At 38.3% G+C, this 9,106-nt stretch overlaps 1 pseudogene; it reads right to left on the bottom strand.

The window, feature by feature from the left end:
- Positions 1 to 9,106, bottom strand: part of LOC135363376 (mitotic spindle assembly checkpoint protein MAD2A-like) — a 30,690-nt pseudogene that overhangs the window by 11,851 nt on the left and 9,733 nt on the right.

The following is a 9,106-nucleotide window of genomic DNA, read 5'->3' as shown; positions in this document are numbered from 1 at the left end:
CTGAAACAAACAATACGTTATATGTTAATAGAAAGAAAAAAAAAAAAAAAGAAAAGGTCACTCCCTGAAAGTAGGCAATATATATGGGAGATAACTACACACGAGTCACCAAAACAAAACAGTAACAACAACAAACACAAAGAAATACACACACATATTAAACATAAGCCGTTGTGGAAGCACAACAGTTGCTGGGCGCTGTGTGCTCAGTGAATACGGATTCACAGGCTGTGGACTCAAGGCGGGTGCCTCTGGCTGGCTTGCCGTGGGACTGAAACCCAACAGTTCCCAGGTCCTCGCTGTCTCCAATAGAGGGAGCACTAAGTTACCTGCCACGCCATTACCTAGTCACTTAATTGGGGGACCACAGTTTTGTTTGTGACAACTTTTTTTTTTTTTTAAAGATTTCATTTATTTATTTGAGAGAGAGAATGAAAGAGAGAGAGAACATGAGAGGGGGGAGGGTCAGAGGGAGAAGCAGACTCCCTGCCGAGCAGGGAGCCCAATGCGGGACTCGATCCCGGGACTCCAGGATCATGACCTGAGCCGAAGGCAGTCGCTTAACCAACTGAGCCACCCAGGCGCCCCTGTTTGTGACAACTTCTATAGGGGAGATGCAGTTTCTTTGGTGACTGCTGACCCCTTGGAGACTAGAACTAATTCGAGGTTCGAACCAACTTTGAAGAGGCTGAAGAAGCTACGCCCATTCCTGTGAAATCCCCGGACACCGCTACAGCTACCGGAACCCAGGCTCTGCGTAAAAGCCTCTGGCTGACACTGAGCCAACTGTATACGATTGAGAATGAAGGCACTTGGACTTTAATTTCTATGGGCTTTTGTGAGGGGATTTAGTTTGGGGGGAAGTGGAGTCATAAACAAAGAGTGTCCTAGTGTTCAAATCTGGGACATTTTCATGTGGATACAGTCTCTGTGCTCATTTCATCAAAGGCTGGTGAGCCCCTTTGGACAACATGACTGGACCTAATTAGTGATACGAAATGGAACGGCGAGTTAACTTTCAGCCTAGGGCGCTGCATGGCGTTCTACCGGACTCATGGGGCCGGAGTCTTTTGTGGGCAGAAAGCAAGATGCCCTTCAGCAGTTCCCGAAGGACTCTGTGGGGAGGAGGCGAGTTCAGGCGTGTGTGAGCGCAGCAGTAGCGGGAGCAGGCGCGGCTCCGCTAAGGGGACTGCTGCCCTGGCTCCCTTCGGAGGCTGGAGCACCATGGGCTACGACACTGCTTCGCAGCCTTCCATCATGAGTGCGCGGCCTTCTTCCCTTGTCTACATTTGCATCATCCATACAAAACACTGATCGGTTTTTCTTTAAATATTCAGAGTGGACTGTAGAATCTTCGCTCATGGTAACGTGTTAGAACATGTTATACGTTTTTCTGAATACAGATTAAAATACATAGCTACTAAAATTAAAAAAAAAATGCCCGTGAGCATGCTACCTAAAGCAACTCACAGGACGCCTGTGGAACGCACAGTGTAATACACTAAAAAGCTTAAAAAGCTGGCAAATATTCAACGAGAGGGATGCATGCTACTCCACTCTCCGGGTCTCCACTCCAATCCTGATGACAGAAGGTGGTGTTGGGCAGAGATTTGGGGCCCCTCTCTCCACTTTCTCTCTCACACCATCCCAAGCAACAGAGAAAAGACCTTTCTAAGACTTATAGGAGTTCGAGTCAAGTGCTTTCTTATTGTGCCCTTGGCGTTCAGGACGCAGGGCTTCTTGCTCCCACGTTGGAGTGGGCTTGCGCGAGGATGCCTGCAGTTGCCTGGCCATTCCCGGCTCATTTCTGGAGGTGTAGTAGCAAACCCTGTTTCTGCTTGAGATCTAAGCCTCACTCTACCCAGCTTTGCTAGGGAACCCCATGATTTGGATGATAACATACATCTCAATCGCCTTCTGTCTCCTCTTTCTCACTCGTTCAAATTCCAACACAGCATGTAGTTACAAAAACAAGTGAAAGAATGAGAGAAGAAACTGTTGATGGAAGAAGATGCATGCAGCTATCGTACAGCAAAATACTGTGTGTATATAAACATCTAATGATCGCTTGTTATGAAAAAGTGTTTTTTAAAAAATTAATGAAACTTGATACTCAAATACTGTTGAGTTCTCCTTCCCCAACTTGGGGTTAGAGTCATGTAGCAGTCTAGTCTTTTTGGCTGAGTCTGTGCACACTGGAGCAGGGGCACCCTCCTTTGTTCCCTAGTCTCTGAGAAGCAATGAGATATACTAGAAAGAATATTGGCCTTGGGGGCGGGCCTGGGGACAGATTCTGGATGTTTGAAGTTGGGCAAATTACCTAGGCTCCCTGAATCTCAGGCTTTACGTGTGTAAAATGGCAACAATAACCCTCCTAGGGTTGTTGTGAGGATTAAAGGAAATGAGTGTGAGTCAGTGAGTCTGCCATTCAGAAAGAAATTCACATCCATGTCTAGGTATCCACTGGGCATGTCCATATCTAGATAGCTTTTAAAGAGGTTTGACATCTTTCCCCTGCATGGAAGTGGAGCCTGAGCGGTCGTGCTTATATTCAGAGGCCTTTTTCAGCACAGATAAAATGCCAAAACAATAAAGATTTTGATAGGATGTGTACCTTTGTGCAAACAAGCTTACCTAACAAAATGGTGCAGATAAACGCAGATGACAATGGACTTTATACAAATAAATGAAATTATGTTTCTCTAGTATAAAAATAGATCAAATGGTAAGAGCACAAAAATAGGTGAAATGGTAACATAAACTGACTTGTGTAATCAGAGGGTCAACTCTTGACATTTTTCTCTCTAGGCCTTTTCTAATAGTTTTGTTGCTAAGGCTACAGTGTTTTTGCCAGATTGGAACAGCATTGTCCACTCTAATGAAGCTTAAGTAGCTTTCCCAACTAGATTTTTTTTAATAAGCATCAGTTAATACTGCTGGCTTTCAAAGCCATGTTCGTGATGAATGGAAAGATCTTTAAAGATCTGTTCTTAGAAAATGTAGCTCATAAAATTTGGAATTTAGCAGCATTTCTATTCCATAGTTATTCCAACACAAATTTTTATCACGGTTACACTGAACAAAATAACTTAAAATCTAATTTCACATATTTAATTAAAAAAAGAATAAGAAATTATTATTTACAACTTTAGCCAAAAATTAATTCCCTAAAGAGTAACTGAGGTTACTTAACGAACAATTCTTTTGACTAGTGGGTCAAGTGTCTCACAACTGCTCACAAATGCACACTTGATTTATTCTTTGCACAATATGGATAAGTTACAGGAAGTCATCTGAGGAAAGTGTAAATACAAATGCACCCAAAGAAACGTAGAGTTTTGTAAAGCGGAGTAAATGAAAACCAGTTTGCTCTGGACACTCAATTGCTAAGAGGATGTCAAAGGTAAGAGCCATTAGGAAACGGGTGAAGAAACACTCCTTTTGATGTGCTTGCTGAGGAGCCAGATGAGCTTCCTTGGTCATGGACAGAAGAGACCATCTAAACTCTAAAAAATGTAGTGCAGTTTGCATGCCCGCTGATTCCGCAATTCTACTTGTGCACTAAAGCATGAGAATTAAATTAAATAATTCATGTGAAGTGCTTAGCCAATTACAGATGCTGTATTTCCTTCCTTGGATGTCTATATTTTTGTAGCCAGAAATCCCACTGTTGATTTCCAATAAGAAAAGCTGAATATTACAGCCTTTAAAGTCAAAAGTTCACCTTAATTTGAATATTGCAGCATTAGTGACATCTGGTGGAAAATGAGTTACAATGCGGCATTATAGCTATTCTGATCTTTCCTGTCTAATAATAATATTATCACTTTCATCACATTTTCACATACCCCTTTCCCCAACTCCATGGGAGGAGTATACTTCCCTGCCCCACTGAAGTTTGGCTCAGCCACAAGACTTGGCCAAAATCAGTGGAATGTGGGCAAAAATGTCAGTGTCAAAGTTTGGAAACTAAGCTTTAAAAGTCCTGGCTAGCTATTGCCCCTTCAATGGTAGAATGAAACATGTGACCTGCAGATTTGCATGAGAATAAAACAAGCACCCCAGATAATCCACAGACTTACAGGAAAAAAAAAAAAGTGCTTACGGTTATTCTATGGTTGTTTGCTATGAAGCAAAAGCCAACTAAAACATGAGATCGTTATACCTCTGTGTAAAATTCCCATCAAGGCTTGACTGCTCTGTCCAATTGATGACACTGGGAGAAGAGTCCTGAAGACCGGGTGTGGTTCAGTCCCATCTGGGGCTCTGTTTCAGACCTCGACAGGCCCAATCGGAACATGTTGTTTTCATTCCTGTACCTACGGTAAGCAAAACCGAGTCAGAGTCCAGGCCAGGCCTATCAGAGGCCTATCAGACTCTCTTGGAATCTTGGCTTCTCTGTTTAACATGGTATGGAAGTCACGCACGTTTTGTTTTTGTTTTTTGTTTTCCTTCCAAATCTTTATTTAAATTCTACTTCATTAACATGTACTGTAATATTAGTTTCAGGAGAATTTAGTGATTCATCACTTACACGTAACACCCAGTACTCATCGGTCATTCACAATTCTTGAACCTGTTGGTTTAAATAGCTCCCTCCTAAGGTGAGCTTCAGGTATAGGAAAGAAGGCAGGACAAGTTTAGTTGGAGCCATAGGCCAAAGCTTTTCCAATTGAGCTTTACCAACAAAGCTCATAGCTTTGTATTTGTATTTCTTAAATGATACATAATCTATAAGGGGGGGAAATTAGCAATGTTAGAAATCACAAATTAAAAGTGATAATATTAGGGTCATTTAATTTGGTAAATAAAAACACAAATGACAGAAATTTAAGTATTACCAATGATATATTAAGAAAGTTGCTACCAGTGAGCTTTTGTGGGGGAAGAACCACATTATTTCCGGCCATTTAGCAGAGGCATTGTGTTTCCTAAAGCAGTTACTGCTTTCTGAAAAGAATTTCAAACTTTTGTCCCAAAAGTAGTTCCAGAATTTTCAACTCTCTCCATATTTTTACTGAGCTTCCATTTCTGCTTTCTTTCTCAACCTAATGTGTCATGTTATGAAGGTTATGTACAGCCAAGAATGCAAATGTTTTAATCTTACTAGTGACCACTTTGTACTATATCTCATGTTGGAAAACCAGACTCTTGACCATACCTAATTCAAAATCATTTCCATTTCTGCATAACTACTTTTCTTATTCAGGCAAGAGTTGTGGGTGGACCTCTAAAATTAGATAGCTTCAACTCTCAAGGGAATGGGCTTTCGCAACAGCATTCACGACACCCATCATCAAATACGGGGACCTACACTTGTCTTGTAGTGAGAGAATTGCCCTTTATTCTTAACAAGCAGGCAACAGGATCAAACAGATCATTCAGGTGAAATAACAAAGACAAATACATATGTGATAAATCCGTGTAGTTACTTCTTGGAAGCTTGCCATGTATTTTCCTCTCCTTCATATCTCAAACTTCAGAAAGGCCAGGACCCTGTTTCATTCATCCCAATACTTGGCACGTTAACAGGTGTTCACTTTGTAATTTTTGAAGGAATGGATACAGGCTATGTGTTTTTACTTTATAGTGAAGATTAACGAGTTAATACATATAAAGAGCTTAGAACAGTGTCTGATACTAAGCACTTAATTATTACAAAATGAGATAAGATTTAGAACAGAGATTAGAAGAGACTTTTTAGAAGTCTGCCTTCAACTGACCTTGGCAAAATAAGGAAGACTAGGCTAGCAATAAGGCTAGGAGTATAGAAAAGTTCTACAGCCCAACATATGCTAAAATGAATTAATTCCAAATGACATGTATTATTTTATACAAAGAATGATGCTTATTTTAAGTCCACAGTTATAAGATTAAAGGGGTATAATCAAAGCTTGTCCATTAAATTGAAAGCACCTCCAGACTGACTCAAGTTTGTATTCTTAGGCCCTGGTAGGTACAAGATATTATTTGCTATACTGAATCCATCCTGCTATTTAACTGTGTTAATACCACACCAATATAAAAATATGTTAAGACAAATTAAAATATACATACTTAACTTTATTACATCATTTAAAGCTTGATTTTATAAAACATAAAAAAAATGTTTAAGTGTTCTGTATCACAGGAATTTAAACAGTGGCAATATACATAGCTTTGTAAGTTCAAGTTATATAAATTAAAATCAAATAATTGGAAATGCTTTTAATACGGAAAATATACAAATAAAATAAATGGCAAAAGGACCTAACAGGAGCAGTATTTCATTACTTACAGATTATCATTAGATAATTTCAGGATCTAAACAAAGACTCTGAATTTTCGGACTTCTTTTGCTGTATTTTATATTTAAATATCTCCCTACCTATATTCCGAATCAAGGTACTTGACCAGAAGGTTTAAGAAGGCATTTAGCTTTATGGCAAAAGCTTTCCATCTACAGTTACCACCTTTAAAGGAATTGACATTAACAATGCTGATGTAATCTGCTAGTTCCCTTCTGAACAATGTGCAATAATTTATACCAACCCTGTATAAAGTCATACGGGTACCAAAAAATGGAACAATTATGCACAGTTCAATAGAAGTATAATGTTAAGTTTTCCCCATCTAAAAATTAACCAGTGAAACAAAATGTATCAACTATAGTTGACTTGGTTTCAGGAAAACCACATCTGAGAGTTATAAGTACATCACTGTCCTTATCTTATCCTCAGTCATTGACAGGAATTTTGTAGGCCACCATGCTATTGACTTTGTGGATTGTAGTAGTAAATGAACGAAGGGACGGACTTCCTTAGAATTGGTAATAAACTGTGGTCCCGACTCTTCCCATTTTTCAGGTACAACCAAATCTTTGTCTGTATGTATCAGTAGATCAAATGAACCTAAATTGGGGATAAGATCATTAAAGTACAATTATTTTTTTCTAAAGTACAACCACCCTTCCTGTGTCTTTCACATTTGAACCATCTATAGTGTCAGAAAAGCTAGTTTACCTTGATCTCTAATCAATTATATTAACTAATTGCTTTTCCTCAATGGAAATTTTAGTACAGAAAATACTGTACTCCTTTTACTTTATGAAAAACTCAAGTTTTTTTTTTTAAAGAGAAAACCACTAAAAATATTTGCAGAAAGTATACAATTAATCATGAGACAGCATGAATCTAAGCCATAGAAGAGATAATACCTTGGTTCTGTGACAGCTGTATCCCAGTGCCCAGAACAGCATCTGGCATGTAGTAGGTATTTAGGATATATCTGATGAATGAAGGAGTAACTAAGAAAACAAAGACACAATTATAGCTATAAATCTTAATTATATACATAGAAATGTGTAGAAAATAAAAATAATGACAGAAATTACATCAAAAGATTCAAGAGTGAGTACTGTAGAATACTTTCATTCCTTTCCTTTTCAGCACTTGTAAATAAAATGCAAATAGCATTACTTTAGCTTTATCACAGTTTTCTCATTCATATAACATGACATTTATAATTAAGAAAAAACTTAATGAGCGCATTAATTCTTAAAGTAGTAGCTTAGTCTTTTCCACAACAAATTTAAGCCAGTGTGAAGTTGTATAATACTTACAAGAAACTTCCAATAGTGGCAGAAATGTCACCGTAGCTGTGATCTGTCTGATCACTGAACGGATTTCATCTTGGATAGCTTTCTGAGACTTTTCTCTGGGTGCACTATCAAAGAAACCAATTAATTCATTTTAAGTTTTAGCAAGTTATTTGAAACACAGGTAAGATTATTTATCTGATTAAATGCTTCCAAAATCAAATAAGTAATGCATTCAAAAGGAGTTTTTTTTTAAATGAAAATAAATATATGTCCTTAAGAAACTTAGTAGGCACAATATGTATCTCTATTATTTCATTTATCCTTCCAATCATTTTTTAGGGTTGTTCTTAGTATCAGGTCATTAAATAACAGATGACTAGAAAACCTGCCAAGTACTTCAAGTCAGGAAAGCTTCAGCATGTCTTAAAATAAAGATAACAAGCAGTATCTAAAATATTGAATCGGTATAATCATTTTGGCATTTTTAGTAATGCCTAAATGTCTAATTTCCTATTGCCTCAAATAAGATGTTACTCGTGTATGGCGTTAATAATTAAACATTTTCTAAAACAGACCAAAGGCTTCAGGAGCAAACTCCATCATTTCATTATGAGAGATAGTTCAGAGTTTACAGGTAAGCATGCCTAGGACAATGCTAGAAATTAGCATATAATGATGGGCATCTCCCATCCGGATAATCTAAAAACTTCAGTTTAATGTCTAAGGAGGGGTGCCTGGGTGGCTCAGTTAGTTAAGCGACTGCCTTTGGCTCAGGTCATGATTCCCGGGTCCTGGGATTGAGCCCCACATCGGGCTCCCTGCTTGGCGGGAAGCCTGCTTCTCCCTCTCCCACTCCCCGTTTATGTTCCCTCTCTCGCATGCTCTATTAAATAAATAAATAAAATCCTAAAAAAAAAAAAAAAGGGAATGTCTAAGAAGTTTGTAGCATTAAATGAAATACAGTAGAGCTGCACAGTAAGCTGGGAGAAAGTCTAGGATAATACTTCATGGTTAAAAGTACCTTTCTACAATTCATGAAATGGCCCACCTAGGACGGACACCATGGTAGCTTTACATATAGCATCATAAACACTAAAGTTTGAAATTTATGGATTTAGCCTAAGCGCAATTATGTTAAAAGTCCGTGATAGGCAAAATTCTTTCGTGAGCACAATTTGTGAGCCCAATCCTTCTCCACAGGAGATTAAAGATCACATCTAACATACTTAGAAACAAACTACTTTATGTGAAACTAGTTCAATATAAGTAGAACTCATCTAGTAAAAGAAAACAGTTTTGGAAAAAGATCTGTAAAAATGGAAGCAATTTACTTCATACTTACCTGTCATCTTTTGCAGTCTTGTCACACTCAATACCAAATTGCCACCTTTCAAGGACCTCACCACTTTCAATATTTGAGATGACAACCACCAGTTTCTGAACTGAACACGTGTATAACCAATCTGCAATACATAACAAGGAATCTTTTTTGTTTCACTGCATTACAAAACAACTCTCTTCCCAGGT

This window comes from Mirounga angustirostris, unplaced genomic scaffold, assembly GCF_029215605.1.
Source record: "Mirounga angustirostris isolate CCGP_5_RB_7025 unplaced genomic scaffold, mMirAng1.0.hap1 SCAF_147, whole genome shotgun sequence".
Lineage (NCBI taxonomy): Eukaryota > Metazoa > Chordata > Mammalia > Carnivora > Phocidae > Mirounga > Mirounga angustirostris.
This window is presented reverse-complemented; position numbering and strand designations above follow the sequence as displayed.